Source organism: Cydia splendana, chromosome 15 (assembly GCF_910591565.1).
Source record: "Cydia splendana chromosome 15, ilCydSple1.2, whole genome shotgun sequence".
NCBI lineage: Eukaryota > Metazoa > Arthropoda > Insecta > Lepidoptera > Tortricidae > Cydia > Cydia splendana.
Window position 1 is genome coordinate 8,296,812 of NC_085974.1, and position 17,120 is coordinate 8,313,931.

The window sequence follows — 17,120 nt, forward strand, 5'->3', positions numbered from 1 at the left end:
GAGTCTTAAGATAACAAGTGCCAACTTAATTACAAGGTACCAGTAAGAATGGGAACTTTGTATTTGAAACCAAAATAGGAAAAAATATTATCTCGTGTATAGCTTAGATTAAAATATGTAATGTTATTTTGTCTATTTATTTCGATAGTATGAAAGATAATAACAAAAATAAAGTAAGTTAAAAATTTACAACGTAATTTCCAACAAAATTTAGGTAAAATGGAATAAACGACAAAAGCTTTATATCTGAAATTAAGTAAATGATCATAAACGCCAATAGTTCACATTTGACAGTTTAGTAAATTTATCTATATGACATTAAAACCTATTATTCGGCCAAGTAAAAATAGTTAACCGACAGTGAAAGGTTAGTTGTCATAAGGCAAAATTATCCAAGTTAAGGTTAAGCTGAACTGGCAAATAAGTAAAAAACTCTAAGGTTCATTACATTGAATAACTTTTCATCTAATCTCCACTTTTCAAAAATTTGTTGAAAACAAAGTCGTTTAGTAACTTAAATGTACCAGTGATTCTCGAAATCACCGACGGGATAAGCGACACTAAAGTCGTCAGATGTGTACGAAACCTAGTCCATTCGATGCAGAAAAATCTGGCGATTCCAACGATGTATATAACTCAATATCTCTGAAAATGTCGCTTATCCAATTTCTCCTTTCCAGCGTCGATATGTATGTGTAACTATTCAACCATGTAAGTATATTATATCAATATGTACCTATGTTAGTAAATAACAATATTTGTATTTAGTATTCAATTTCTCTTATACCTATTGTAAATATTTCCCGCACCTTTTGATCTCTGTGTGGCCTAAAGGTTAACTGGTAGATATTGCCTTCTGGCATTAGGTTCGCCCTTTGTACAACTTTGACTGTTCAATAAAGTTTAAATAAATAAATGGGCACATACTAAAACGTTTAGATAAAACATTGAATGTAATTCCACCTTAAATTTTTATAACATAAGGGATTACGTTGTAAATCCGTCTTCCGTGTGACGTTAAGACGGTTTAAGACGTTTCTGTAGGCGAACTATTCGTAAATCGAAAAGGTGTTTTCATCAAACGGTCCCATTTACGATGTCGCTCTCAGGAATTCAATTTAGCTTTCGCTAAATCTATTTATGTTTCGACAGACGAGAAAAGAAAAAATTGTGTCGAAAATCTGATTTCCCCTTTGTGTAAATTTGCCGGATGTCAATTGATCCACGAATTAAAGGTACCTATAAATAACGCGAACTTCTTTCGTCTTTATATATTTAAAATTTTAGGGATACGTTTCACAATTTAAATCATATAGGATATTTTTTATTGATCCCGAAAAGGGTCCTAGGGTTGAAAAGTGGTGTAGGTATTCTTCTGTCTCTCTGTCCCATGAACAACTGTATGGAAACAAATGGTAAAATAACTGTCTTATTTCCCCGCCTGGAATAATTGTTACATTTTACTCATTGCTTTGATCTATTTTCATCTCAGTTAGAATAGGTAATGTGTAATGGCTATTTTTCGCAAAACGCGATTTAAACAATATTGTGAAGAACAAAATATTGTAATACGCCCGTGCCGCAAATACTGACATGACAAACTAGCCAGTGTCTCTACTGTACCTGTATCGGATGGTAAATTACATTGTCGTCAACAAAGTTACTGCATGAGACGTCGGAACTTTGCGAATTGAAAGAAATAGGATTCTAACCCCATTCCGGTTGTCCATATCAACGAATACCCCTAACTGTATTTGTAAGTTACCTCTAACTAAATCAATTTCAGATCCGTTTAAATCCAAAGTAGCGGATTTCTAAAAACAAGAAACTTTCCTCAACCTACATTGCTTAATGTTTCTGATTAATAAATGTTATAATGGATTGTTTGGTGCCTGTTTTGGCTGTTTTACGGCTAAAGTTAGAACATTGAATAAATTTAATAGTCTCAAAAAGTTTAGCAAATTGGAAGTTTATTAAGATATTTACTCATAAATCTATGAGAGTAAGAAAACAGTGAAAAATATTGTACAAGCTTGAAATTAAATAAACTTCAGACGGTAAAATAAAGCGGAATCGACACAATTTCTATAATTTTGTTTAAATTCCTTGGCAAAGAGTCGAACATGAGGCAACTGAGTTAAGAAATGTAGGTCAGCCTGCAACATCCTTGTGGACGTGTGATTTCGCTTTTTGTCTTAAGTTCTACTGCAGTGTAGTGCCAATGAGCCTGCCAAGAAATCTAGATGAGATATGGACTCGGCAAGGCACTCAGGTCATCCCGCTGGCGTCAGCTAAGTTATTTATTTAAAGGTTGCAGCCAAATCCGCATATCGGCAACTAGTTTTTTAACAGCAAGAAACATTCATCTTCTAAACACTTGAAAAATTGTGTAGTAAGTAGGTACTGTCTAGTTAGAAAGCGACACGTGTGGTAGTGTGGATTAAACACAAAACGATTTATAAAGAAATGAGGGATACGTTCACTCTGTGGAAGCGACTGTAAGTGGAAGATTCATATGAGGTGAGAAATAAGTGCATACTTACTTAAAATAAAGAGAAGAATTAGTGATGAATCTAAAAAAGAATAACAACTAAGTTGCAGCCAGAAAATACCACTACATTGTTTTACCGCTCACAATCTTTCCAAGATTTCCAAGAGCAACTAAGTTTCCAAACGTACATTGGTAAAATGCACGTGGTAGGGATTTGAGACACTTAAACAATTCACAATAAAATACTTTGTAGAAATGGAATACATTCTGAGACACCGTATTCGCGCGCAACCGGCGCAACTAAGGTGAACTTTCTCGGAACGTGCGGTTGCAGAAATTCGAGTGGCGAAATATCTAGTCGTAGACCAACTTTGTAAAAGTTTAAGCCCTAAAATACTAGATTGTGGTCGAATAAGTGATATCTACCGTATCCGTACACATTTAGAGAGAAATTAATTTGGACATTCCAGGACTCACTTTCAAAGGCTTTTTTTGAGCCAGATGTAATTACAATAAATAATTAACTGAGTGACATCATCATATCATATCTCTTAAATATTATTGTTATTTACTTATTTATTGACAATAACCGTATGTTTGGTGTGTTCGGCTAAGTATGTTTGGTGGAAATAAATATAAATAATAGTCTTCTCTAAGATATTGCACTCTCATTGGAACTGGTTGGGGTTTTTTAATTATTTTGACAGATTTCTCAAGTGAAGGAATGCTTTATACGGCTCCTCCTACGCTAAAAAAGTTTCTTTTAAAATACGGTGTGAAATATGTTAACGTAATTTGTCCCGGCACCCGGCCCTCGTTTCTTGTTACTTTAACAAATTATGACCGATTTCTCAAGCTACATTACTTGGAGGAAATATCATTGAAATAGAATAGTGTCGTAACAGTCAAATCAATTACTTCTTCAGGTAATACTAATACAGTAACCTAGTATCAAGGGGTGCCGTTCAATTTTAATACAAACATTTTGCATAATTACATTTAACTACTTTTAAAACTCATAATAAACATAATGTATAGAAACAAAATCCATAATATTATTCGTTATATTAATTAAATTACAGAATGTTCTATAATCATAAAAACGTTCTTTATAACGATCGTTAGGAATAATTTTACTTGTTATAACATACAGTTAGTATTATGATTAAAATGTAAACTATATTTTAACGAATGGTCGGGTGGCATAATATAATATGACATAAACTATAAAACAACTTACATATTCTACCTTAAGGCAGGTCGCCGTTAGGTACGACGACGAGCGAAGCGAGGAGGAGTGTTAGGTAGAATTGCGACCCTATAGCGCGCGAGCCGAGCGAGCGAAGCGAGCGTGCCGCGGCAGCGGCCGGCGAAGCGCCAGAACCGACTTATTTTATAATAGTACACATTTTATTACCCTCTCGATCATGAGAGGAGGCCTGTGCCCAGCAGTGGGGCGTGTATAGGCTGAATTATTATTATTATTTTGTCTGTCTCTTAGAAATTCTCGGGACCATGGGGTCCCGGACATTTAGAAGGCGTGCGTGGTTTTAATGGAAAAAGAACGTTATGAGCATTAAATAGTATACAAAGTGATCATTATACTGATTGCCTGTTATGCAAGTACATTACTATGCAACTGAATTATTATTATTTCTGAAATTATGCAATTTGTTCTTATTCATTTTGTTTTTATACTAAATAATCATTTCTGCATTTCAAAATTATGCAATTCGATTTATGCAAAATGAAAATTCGAAAATAGTTGTTATTAAAAACATTACACACCCAGTATCAAGATTAGTAGAAAAAAACCGGTCAAGTGCGAGTCGAACTCGCGTCCCAAGGGTTCCGTACTGCACACATTTTCGAACGACCGAGAAAAGCGAAGTTCATAAGTACATTCAACTGTTCATTCAAATTTTCCACACACGGCTGGCTATCTTTAAGATTTAGATTTAGATTTCTTTATTTCAAGATGAAAATTACACTATAAATTTGCTACATTCGTCAAAATTATGTTTATCTTCTCATCATGATCGTCAAAAATTACATTATATATTTAAAAATAAAAAATATTAAGATTAATAAAATTATGTCTCCCAATAAGGATCGTCATGTACAAAGAAAAACATGTCAAACAATTGAATATAAACCAAGTTAACATTAAAGTCGATGTCAACATAAATAATTTGTAACTGTCATTAAAATGTCGAATTTAAACATAAAAATATCACAAAAGAACAAAATGTCATGTTTAAAATACAAATCTACAATTTAATAATAAATAAAATTACATATGTTGTTACAAATTCAATTCCATGTACTCATTTACGGAGTACAGAGGGTTATCCAACAAAAGGTTTCTCAATTTGCGCTTAAATATTTCGTCACACGGCTCATTTCTCAGAGCGGCAGGTAGGTGCTCGTAGTAAGTAGGGTTAATTATGTTCGAAGTTCGCAAATTGCTGGCATCTCACTCTGTCACTCTAATTACGGTTTCATTGGAGTAAAAGAGAAATCCCCGCAATTTGAGACCCTCTGATATACGGCAGTTCAGCCTTCTCATTTAGCTACTCGTACTTAAACCAATTATTTGTTCTGTTTGAGTAACTAGTACAGTACTAACCTCCTAAAGCTCATCCTTCGACCTTGCGTGGAGGCGTACCTCTCTTGGATGCTTCAGGCCTTCGGCCCAACGCAGAGCTCGGCCTTCGACCTTCGCACTAGCTGTCCACACCGTTTCACGCTTAATTGCAGACTTCTCATACGTTTTTCCAGTAATCTATAGATATCGGGCCCAATCGCTTTAACAAAAGATAGAACAAAATCGATGGTAATTTTTTGCCTATTTTCTTAAATAACTTCTGAACTATTTCATATAAAATTATAAAAAAATATATTTGAGATCCTCAAAATAAGCCCTTTCATTTAATATGTAACACGATATGGTTTGCTAAACTTTGTTTTTTAATTTTCTCATATTCCCCCTAAAAGAGCGCCCTATGCTTAAAATTCATTTGTTTTTATTACATGTCCGTCTTTGGGTCACAGACTTCCATATGTGTACCAAATTTCAACTTAATTGGTCCAGTAGTTTTGGAGCAAATAGGCTGTGACAGACGGACAGATGGACAGACAGACGCACGAGTGATCCTATAAGGGTTCCATTTTTTTCCTTTTGAGTTACGGAACCCTAAAAATAGAAAAAGTGCTATGGGATATTACTTTCTTGTTGTTTTTAAATATATACCTATATATTGAACTCAAATAAATATAGCTGAATAATTTATTATCACTGAAGTATGTTTTTAATTAAAGTTACCGATTTGTGTTGCTGAATATCTTGACTTCAGAGGACAACCTATTTCCTTTCCTGAAGTTGTCTCAAGAGGATCAGAATAGATAATTAAAAGTTGAATCGCTGTTTGATAAATAAAGTAAATACTTATTCCTATTTAAGTGAATAACATTACCAATAAATACCAATACGAGTTTTTTGTTTTACAATACGAGTATCTTGTACCTTTCATGGCTTTAAGAATCCTACACTGTTCTATTAAGGACCGAGCGTGTTTTAAGGTCTGCGACCTTGTGGCCTAAATCAAACTAAACCTATTTATTTCCTGCTCATTTAAACTTATGGTTTAAGAATCTTTATTCTCATAAGAATATAATACAAACTTCACTTAAATGAGAAATTGAATATCTACTGAAAAACTTCACATTGAATACTTCACGCCGATGAGTTGCTGCTGCTCCCTAATAATTCACATACCCTCCCTTCCTTGCCCCTTGGAGGGTTTGTCACATCCTAAACTTAAATCCTAAATTTTGACACTATGGTCTAATCTCTAATAAACAGGAGGCTCCTATGCTGCCCTCTACAGATCACTTTAACTCTTGCGCATTTCCTACGTGTACGATCAGTGAAGGCTGATGCGTAAAGTCATGCACGTTTTCTTGCAAGCGAATGAATGTCCAGAAGATCGTCATTAATATTTCATTGAAACAGCAGTCAATTAGCTGACAGCAAAGACGTCCAAGGCCGCGCTGGAGTTTCAAGTTGATATCAAAGTAGCAATATCGATCAGCTGTTTGTTTGCACAGTTAGGTCGGCTACCCATTCCGGCGATGACATTATTAGCACAGATACAGATACAGACTACCTCCGATAGTCTACGCAATTAGAAACCATAGTCTCAACATCAGAACAACATCGTCCACGTAGAGCTCGGTAAATGACTCCCATACCTCCTTAGCCTTTTGTGTACTCCTAGAAACCTTGCGTGGAAACCTCTACTTCTAATCACACATTATCACACCCTTTTAGACAATGATTCCTGGGATAAAAAGTAAGTATCTTTTACCGAGCAACAGCGAAGCGTCGGTGTTTTAACTTGGGCATAAAAGCTTTCGTACTTTCGGCTATTATCCACGACAGCCCGCATTTCTCAACTGATTCTTGTGAAATTTTGTTTGCTGTTTGAATAATTATATGTTTCTAAATATTCAAAATGTCGGAGCCATGGGGGTTTACGAGGTCTCCAGCTCACAGTCTTTAGTAATATTAATATATGTACGAAATATTACGCCGAGAGCTGAACCACGACACTAAGTCGAATCTACTCTATTTTATACGATAACAATCCATGTTAAGTTTAACGCTAAAGCTTTTGATATTTTCAATTGACTAAAGTACAGGTCGCAAACGTAAACGCCTTGCAACGAGCGGTCGCTCTCTAATACCTCCTAAATTAGAGTGGATCCGTCAAAGTTGCCTATATGGTCCATTAGTCCATCTAGTGGTTAGGTAAGTGATCAGTGGATACAGGTAAGCCAGAAATACATTCGTGAATGAACGACTCTTCAATCGGAGCGTTCGTGGAAAATTTTACACCGCTACATTTGGAAATCGAATGACGTCAAAGGATTTTGACGCCTATTGGGAGTATGAAACAGAGGAGAATTGCATGGATGCGACTGAAGATCGTTCGGGGATAATAGTATCGTATCCGTATTAATTAAAACCAAAATATTACTTTGTTAATCCGCGAAAAGATAACGTGCTAGTCAATCAGTGCTAACCCGTTATACTTACTTGCGTATTTTTTACATGCATCGTATCCGTTATTAATTATTTCCAAACTCACATGTTGTCTTACGGACAATAAAGATATGTAGGTAAATAACGCATTTATAAATTAGACACCTACAACTTACTTAAGTTGTAACCATTTAATACACTTTCCATTCTCTCTTTCCTACACTCCGTCGCAGATTTTATTAGACTAAGTAGTCTAATAAAATGGTTTGGAAAAATTATATTTGACATTTTATGTTTCCTTTATTGGACAGGCTCCAAATAATAAATTAAATAATTATGTTTCCTAAGTGCAATTTATACTGGGAACAATGTGTACTAGGTACCCTTATTACCTACCTTATTACCTTACACGTACACTGGCGTTCAAAAGTGCATGGACATGTTACAACCGTCATATTAAGGCATTACGGTCGACATCTATCCATGCACTTTTGAACGCCACTGTACCTTGTTCTCTCAATATAAGGAAAATTTGGTAACTATGTCTGGGAAGCTTACAAAGTTACTGTGTTTCAACTTCGAGTAGCAGCGTGAGATACGAGATTTTTTTCAAAGTAGTGACGATATATGTAGGATATAGGTATTGCGAAGCTACACTAGCTCATCGATTCACAGCAATTCTATCCCTCACTATCACTCACTACTGGTGTCGGGTATCATATTCCTAATGACGTAACTGAATATCTATTTATTATATTAAACTGGTAATCTGTTACACGGATAGCCAAATCACCAAAACATGTAATAGGCAATCCAATATAAGACACGTAATCTATATCAAACTTCATGGCTGCAAACATAGACGAAGTAATTATAAGCAAAGAATATAATACTCACTAGGAGAAGAACGATAACTCCATACAAAAAAATGTCCCTTTCAAAAGTTCGTTTATACTACTAGCGCTCTGGTGGGATACCATTGTAATTAGAATTGACAACCCGTTTAGCCTAGCGGGTATTGGCAGTAATCCAGTTCAGGAAGCTAATGGTCCTGGGTTCGAATCCCAGAGAGGGAATTTCTTTTTGTATTTTTTTATTTTTTGTTTGGGTCAGGTTTTTAAGAGCCCATCAACGTGCACACTAGCGCCACTGCTGAATACAATAAACTAGTTTTTATGTTATTGGATTCGTCAATCTACCCGTCCAAAGTTAAAACGGCCGTTTTTGTTTTGAGCTCATAGATCGACGAATCCAGCAACATAAAATCTAGTTTGATGTATTCAAAAGGTACCTAAATACACAATACAGTCCGTAGCGGCCCCTTTTTTAAATACATGTCGTTAAATTTAAATAATCACGATTATTTAGCAGTGGCGCTAGTGTGCACGTTGTTGGGCTCTTAAATTAGCATTTCACAAATAAGTAAAAAAATACGTTAAAAGATAATGATTAGGTACTATATTCAGAAATTCGTGAAATATAAAAGGTAACAAAAAGTTACGTATTATTAAGATATAAATATTTTCATAATACATATGAATACATAAACTGATATGGCAAATGGTTACAAGTTGTTATTACATCTATCCGGTTATCGGACATTTTCTGCTTCACAGCTCCGCGCAGCGTTCTTGGTCACCGGGAAACTAGTTTGGATATGCGGCAGATACGTGCCCATCTGAGCTTTTTCCAAGAAATCATATGACGGCCCAGGATTATATTATTATCTCACGCTCAAGCCATCTGCTGATTCACTTTCTAAAACAAAATAGTCAAAAAATTAAACAATATAATCTATCTTCCTAATTACTAACGTCGCTAATTCCTAGGGTTACCAGCTTAAACACTGTGGGGTTTTACATCTATGTTGAATTTTGATTATAATTTCGGACGCGTCCGCGGGACTTACGGGGATAGTAAGATTAAATTATTATATTTGAATTTGGTAATTAGCACGCTCATTTTTATTTAAAGATTAATATATATCTTACCTTGAAATTATCGCTGTTTCTGATTTACTACAACGGTTTCCACACACACATTAGGGCTTTCCATAATCCGGATAAGAATTGTTGATAAAGTCGCCATTGCCGGATACATACAGCAAGGAAGGAAGAGAGACAACGGTTTAAATTTAACTAAGTCTGTGCGAAGACGCATTTAGATATGTTGCTCGTACATATGAATAGATTTTATTTTCAAAATTAATAGGTAAATAAATATATTTCAAGTGAATAAATCGTTTTATATGAAAATTTATATTTTTGCATTAAATGACTTAAATGACAGCATTGACATTACAGACTTTTATCTTGTCTATGTTCTTACCGGCCAGACCCAAATCAAGGCCTATCAAAGAGGCCAATTGACAAAGATTTTTTTTTATTTTATCAAGGAGGGTAGAGGCACGTCTACCCTTCGTAGATTTTATGAACATAGACAAAGAAAAACTGAAATATAATAGATAATAATATACATATATCAAAAAATAAATAATAATTTACATATGACTACTTCATAAAATACAAATCAAAATAATTTGATTTGTTCCTAGAAATCGCATCTATAGACAAAGCCAGTTCTAGCAATGTTGCTGTAGTAAAATATTTTGATGTTAATTACTGGCAATCTCGTCTGGGAACGGACAACACATGCACAATTTTGAAGGGTCACATCGTTTCAAGGAAGTCAATAGGCCTTGATTATAAGACACAAAGTGATGGGATAGCGTAGGGCTGGTTTCGACAGTTACGTTAGATGGCGTTGAATTGCCCCCAGCATTTTGCTATGCAGTGATTGTGTTGTCAAGCGTCAAGGTTTGGCAATTCAATGGCGCGTTTCAACAAGATATATCTGACGAATATGCTTCCAACATGTCCGTTTAATATGTCATGTCGTTGTTGATTACATCCTAAGTAACAAAATGCATTTTGTAGCTTAAGGACCTACTTATTTTTTTTTTAATGTGTTTCTGAACCAGAGCCTAGAGAATAGTGAACTTACTGGCGTAAACAAAACCATAGTATCTTAAGATATGTAGGTATATTATGTATGTATGTAAGCAGTTAGTTACGCTATTATATTTTATGCCTTTATAAAATGAATTGTGAACACAAAACCGCATATAGAAATGAATGTGTTTAATTTACTTCAGGTACAACAAAGCTTTGGCCGGCAGCCACTGAACGGAAATGGTACCTACCGTACAGTCGGATAGCGGCGCTGAAAATAGAATTCGCGTCCATTCTAACAAATGCGGTCTTTTCTGGAATTTATGAAGCTTTAATAATAAGTGCGCAATTCGAAAACGTGAGGTGTTTTCTGTTTGTAATTATCAAAGCGCTTTTCGTTAAGTAATTAAATTTTGTACGAACATTTTACAGAAAATCACGAGCTGTAGTGGCATATTTAATGAAATAGGTACCATATAATAATTATAAGATACTAACGTATTGCCAAAAAAAGCTTTTGACTCAATATCACATAAAAGCATATGGGAAACATTGGAATCCCTAAACATGAAAGAAAAATATATTAATATATTGAAGAATATTTACAGCAACAGTACAAGTAGAGTCAAACTGGATAGAGTCGGTACAGCAATCAATATTAAGAGAGGAGTTAGACAGGGCGACCCAGTTTCCCCAAAATTATTTATAGCCGTCTTACAACAAGTAATGGGTAACCTACCATGGTCCAGAAGTGGCATAAAAATAAATGGGAACTTTTTGAGTCACCTTAGATTTGCTGACGACATCATCCTGTTCGCAGAGTGCCCACAACAACTAAACAAAATGATAAATGAATTAGATCACGCAAGTTCAAAAGTCGGCTTAGAAATGAACTCTCGAAAAAACAAAAGTAATGACCAACCACCACACATCACCAATTTTAATCAACAATATACCTCTTGAATACGTAGAAAAAAAAATATATTTGGGCAAACAGTTATCATTCAAGACCGATAGAAACTTAGAAGAGATAGAGCGGAGGGTTGCAATTACGTGGAAGAAATATTGGGCCCACAAAGAAATTTTCAAGTCACAACTGCCGCCATCAGCTAAGAAAATAGTCATGGACACGGCAATACTTCCATGTCTCACTTATGGATGTCAAACGTGGACGTTTGACACAAAAACTAGAAACAAAATTCAGACCACACAAAGACGAATGGAAAGAAGCAGTATGGGACTAAGGCTCAAAGATAAGGTGCGAAATGTTGACATCCGCAAGAAAACCAAAGTTACCGACGCCTTAACTTTCGCGCTAAAGAACAAATGGAAGTGGGCAGGCCACGTCGCTAGGTACGAGGATAACCGATGGACTCGGAGAGCAGTGGACTGGTCTGGGCCGACTGGAAAAAGAGCGAGAGGCCACCCGCATGCTAGATGGGCAGACGAAATAACGGCAATAGCAGGCCGAGGTTGGCTTAACACAGCCAAAGATAGAAAAAAGTGGCATACCTTGGAGGAGGCTTTTACCCGAAGGGGGTCCATTCAACAATAATGTCAAAAAATTTAATCTAAATTCTAATTTTAATTTTAATTCCAATTAATTTTAATTATTTTGTGAAATTAATTCATTCCAATTAATATGTAAAATTAACTATTTAGTAAATGTGTACACTCAATAATTATAAATTTAAAATTAAGTTAAATTGAATGCAACGTAATGATCTATGTCATATTGTAATAATGTACTTATTTTTTTTTTTTTGCATGGACAAATAAAAAGCTTTATTATTATTTGTATCTCCGTTTTAAAACTCTCGGGTCTTTCGAGCCCGGTCATTTATAAGGCGTGCGTGGGGATATGGATCCAACACGTAGAGGCCGTTTGGAGAGATTTGATGTCATGTAGAACGCCTGCTGGAACCCATTCACGGGTACATCAATAGATACCCGTGAACCGGTTTCAGCAGGCATTGGAAGCTATTGTAAAGAATATGGACAGAGTACTGGTCTATGGTTTAAGTTTGGGTGGAAAAAAAGGTGGGCTATTGCAAAGAAGTCCGGACACCTGCCATAACACTGCTTACACAAGTTATCGAGGCAGGCGATGACTCGCCACTCGTTATATGGGCACCTGATGCGCCATCGTAAAGACGGCCAGGCGCAACACCGGCGTGAGCGGCTCAGGGGTGTCGAGAGGTGGTGCTGCGCTTTCTCCGAAGTTACTCGCGGCGTTATGCCCTTTAACACTTCCACCCCTGGAGCATATAGCTCTAGCGACTCCTCTCTGGACGGCCAATGAAGGCAAGCCAGAGCTGAGAGTCCTGCGGGTCCCCTTGGGGTCCACTCCGACCGACGAAGACACGCCGGAGACGGAGACCCTGACCGACTCTCGGGAGCACTCGGGTCCGTGGGGTCGTTACTCCCCAACAGCTCGTTATTATTATTATTATTATAACGTATTGCCATGGCAACGCGTGCTAATGAACGGTAATCAACTAATCATTGATAATGATAACAAAAGCCCAAGATGATTTCTTACACTGACAGTTTTTTAGTAATTAATAAATGCTATTGATATATCTCTATGTAATATACCTTCTTACTATATTTTACTTCATTTTTTTTACAAGCTTTTATTTAGTTTCACCTGTCCCGTTGTCTATAATCAAATCTTGCAAGTTAAATTTGAACCACTTCCCGGTTTCCGATTGAGCTGAAATTTTGCATGCATGTATAAATCGGATGACAATGCAATATTATGGTACGATGGAGCTGATCTGATGATGGAGACAGGAGGTGGCCATAGGAACTTTGTGATAAAACAACGCAACCTAATTGTGTTAGGGGTTTTTAGAATTGTCTCGATGAGTATTAGTTGTCTGTCGTAAGAAAAGTACAGTTAGCGATAAAAGCTTCTACCAAAAATGAAACTTTGGTCAAAAACTTTTACTGAAATACTATGACCAACATGATGTGACGTTAACAAAATTCATTCATATGCACTTCTTGCAACTGTCCTACCGGTATGACACATGAGTGCTATGACGTTTTAAAATAAAAAGAGTAACAAATTTTACTTATCTGTCCGATCCCCTTTTATTTCTTGTTTTACATTCTTGAGTGAAATTTCTTCAAATCAATTGAAACTAATTAAAACTAGATATCCTGGTCAATAAATAAAACTCGCTTAAAACGTTTATTCATAAAGTTATCGCTTCTATTAGCTCCTCCAAGGACAACTTCACTTTTACTTATTATTTGCTTTATTAAAAAAACCTGTAATAATCCCTTTTTAATTTCTTTATAGTTTTTATTTCAGGTAACTTCCAAAGAATACCAGAACTCGATTCATGTGAGTACCCTATTGTTTTTTTCCTTATGTTTGTGCTTGTGAAACTTAATATGGTAAACCATCATACGGTGTGCTCACATGGTATCATTATCTAAAAAGTTTGCTGGAAAATGTGTTATAGGCAAATGTTTGTCTTAGTCATTGACGTATAAAATCTCAGGACTGGCCTTACGGGCAATAAGAATGGGGCCAGTACAGTGGTGTGACACCGCTACCACGCGATTGGTTGATGAGTTCGCATCACGCACGCGATTGGTTCATGAGTTCGCATCACGCGCGCGATTGGTCGCAACTAGCTGCGTTAGGCTGCGCGATTGGCTCGAATTGGTGAGTCACACCGCTGAACTAGTACCATTCTTTAGTGCCCGTAAGGCCAGTCCATAGATATAATACGTCAATGGTCTTAGTACTTTTTATAGTTTGTTGTTTTCCCTTTTGCTTGTTCAGTTATTATCATTTTAAATTTAACCGAAGTGAATTAATAAATAAAACTATGATTTATTAGTATTAGACCGACATTTGCATTTCATTCCACTCATACGATTCTGCTGGATATTGCTTGGTTGGTTGGTTGGCTGAGGATTTGACTGGCATGGCGAAGACATGCTATACTTAAGTACAATCTGTTGGTGATCAAGAAGGCCAACGGTGAAGAAAAATGTAAAAAATATGCGATAAATAGCTGTTTAATATTTCATACAAATCACTATCAAAAATCATTACATACTGTAGACTTCTCTGGGTCATCAGAATTGGATACAAATAACCGTTGGGTACCTACAATCATCATTACATTATCCATGAATGAATTATTTCCCACATTGCTTCTTTAATATTTTATTGTGTATTGTGTAATATTCACGTAAGTCCAGTCAAGTGTAAAAATATGGCGCATCATCATACTCAAAAATATGTCCCATAGCTCTTATGTCAGCGAATTAAGAACTATGCGACATATTTTTGAGTAAGTTGTATGCACCCATATTTTTACAGTTGACCACAGAATAACTAATAGTACTACCGTACTTACTACATTTATATTTCTTTGTTTTTTGATAAGTATGTAAACAGTTGGTGCTGCATCTGCTGCATATTAGGGCTCGCGGTCGAGTCCGTGTTTCGTTTAAACGTTTCGAATACCCGTTTCCGAATAACATGTACACGGTTTTCTGGTCCGTTCCGCACGTGTAATTATGACGCGTGTAATTTAGATCCGTTCCCACGGATAAACAGGTTTCTTGGATACGTATCCGGATCCCGGCGGTTCCGTGTAAACCGTGTTCTTTAGCACCGTGCCGGGCTTAAGAACACGGGTATTCGTTTCGGCGTGTAACACGGATACCGGGAGCCTCTACGTTTTAGATTGCTATTCATTTGTTACCTTTTCTATGTACCCTGTAAATTGTACGTATTTACAACTGCAGACTGATATAACTTTCTTAAGCACTGTTATGTTAGGTATGTCTTATATGACATTCATTGAGAATTGTGGGGCTCACAGATTACCAGTTCGCCGAACGATATCAGCCTGTCAATTAATCGTAAAAGGTGACAGTTCCAATCAACTGACAGGCTGATATATCGTCCGGCGAACTGGTAATCTGTGGGCCCTTTTAAAAAACGCAAATATCTATTTACATACAGGCTGTTTTTTTTACACGTCAAATTAAACAACAACTTTCCCTAATAGGGAACCACCTTAAAATTACTAAAAATATGACGGTTTCAAATATTTCGGCTGATCACATGTCTATGGGTGGGACGGCCAAATTTGGTTGTTTGGTTGATTTGCTGCTTCCCTATATCGGAGTTGGTCCCATAGTAAAAGTTGTTCTGTACATAATATATGTACACCTGATATACCTAACTGTAAAGGCATTTTATCGTGTAGGGATTTAACTGCTGTTGTTTTATTCAACGGCGTGGTCGTCTAATTGAGAATGGCAACAACTATTAATTGTAGATCATAAATTGCTTCGTTTCCTGCGGCGTCTTCAATTAATTCATTCATTAATGCTCGTGTCGTGTCTCCTATCGCGTCTGGCTGATATGTCTCTATGAACGTGTGACACCGAACTAGTACTCGCGACTTGACAGTGCGTAGTGCGTCTTGCCGACTCGCCTATACACTGTTTATTGAGTGTATGTGCAGTTGCAGCGTGTGTGGTTGTTTTATGCTGTTTATCAGTTTCATTCTGTGTTTGTGTGTGAGGGTTGTGAGCGCGTGTGCTGTGTGTGTGTAAGTGCGCGAGTGTGTGGGTGTTCCTGAGCGGCGCGGAGTGCGGTTAGACGGCGGCGCCAGTTGACTCCCAAGCGCCGCGCAGCCACTACGCTTAGCCGCGTTTTGTCCGCACCGCGATCCCAATAACTTTGTGCACTGGAAACTTTTCAAAGCAATTTTCGCGTGTTATCGAAGTTCGCTTCGCGTTATCGTCGCGAATTACGTGTACCGCGCTGCGGGTGTGCTTGCTGAGCGATTGGACACGCACTTTCGCACGTGTAAACGTATCGGTCGGTCTATTTTTGAATATTCTCTAAACGCTACACCGCGAAGTTTTCGAAACGCCCGTACCGGGTTAACGCCCGCTGCACAGTGCAGTCGCAACGGCAGTGTTTTTGTTGACGGATAACATTTTGTGTTGTTAACCTCCGCTCAATCTGAGAGACGTTATCTGTAAGTATGACCCCGGTTGTGATACTGGCTGTTTGTTTAATCTATTACGCTGTGTTCATTTCGACATCAATGACATTCCTACTCCCTAGAGACATGTTAAAAGAACCCTTTGAAACTAGAACTTTGTTTATCGCAGTACCTATTCTGTCATTACAAAATATACAAACAAACTGGGAATAAATAAGAGTATGTGATCGAAGAACACGTATCAGTGTTTTATATGTGTGTGCATCTTTGTGGGTATGCGTGAGGCAACACATGTATACAAACAAATGTGCCCACCGCTTCGGACTCGGTTCTACTATAGATATAGATACATACACGATATGATGTTGGTATGTGCATAGGTACATTTAGCGTAGTTACCAATGTTTAGACTGAGTTTGAATTCGTCGCGGTATGGAATTCATAATACAACATAATAAGTAATTAAATATTTTATGGACACGAAACGATATCTAAATTAAACAGGTTTTACCAGTTCAAACTAAATTCGTACGTGCCTATTTTACTTTGATATAACTACCTACATTGTACAATAAGTACAATAACCGTTTTCACCTACGAATAAAACACTCTGCCCGATTCGAACTTTAAGATAC

The 17,120-nt window shown here is 36.7% G+C and overlaps 1 protein-coding gene across 9 annotated transcripts in view; it reads left to right on the forward strand.

Moving 5' to 3' along the window:
* The first annotated feature begins 16,033 nt into the window (after window positions 1-16,033).
* LOC134797521 (dual 3',5'-cyclic-AMP and -GMP phosphodiesterase 11-like) overlaps window positions 16,034-17,120 on the forward strand; it is a 251,840-nt gene continuing 250,753 nt past the window's right edge. For 4 of the 9 annotated variants that reach the window (XM_063769772.1, XM_063769774.1, XM_063769773.1 and 1 more), the window contains exon 1: window positions 16,034-16,518. The gene's annotated coding sequence lies outside the window, so the exon portion shown is untranslated. The remainder of the gene's footprint in view (window positions 16,519-17,120) is intronic. The other 5 variants (XM_063769776.1, XM_063769779.1, XM_063769780.1 and 2 more) reach the window with 2 other exon arrangements.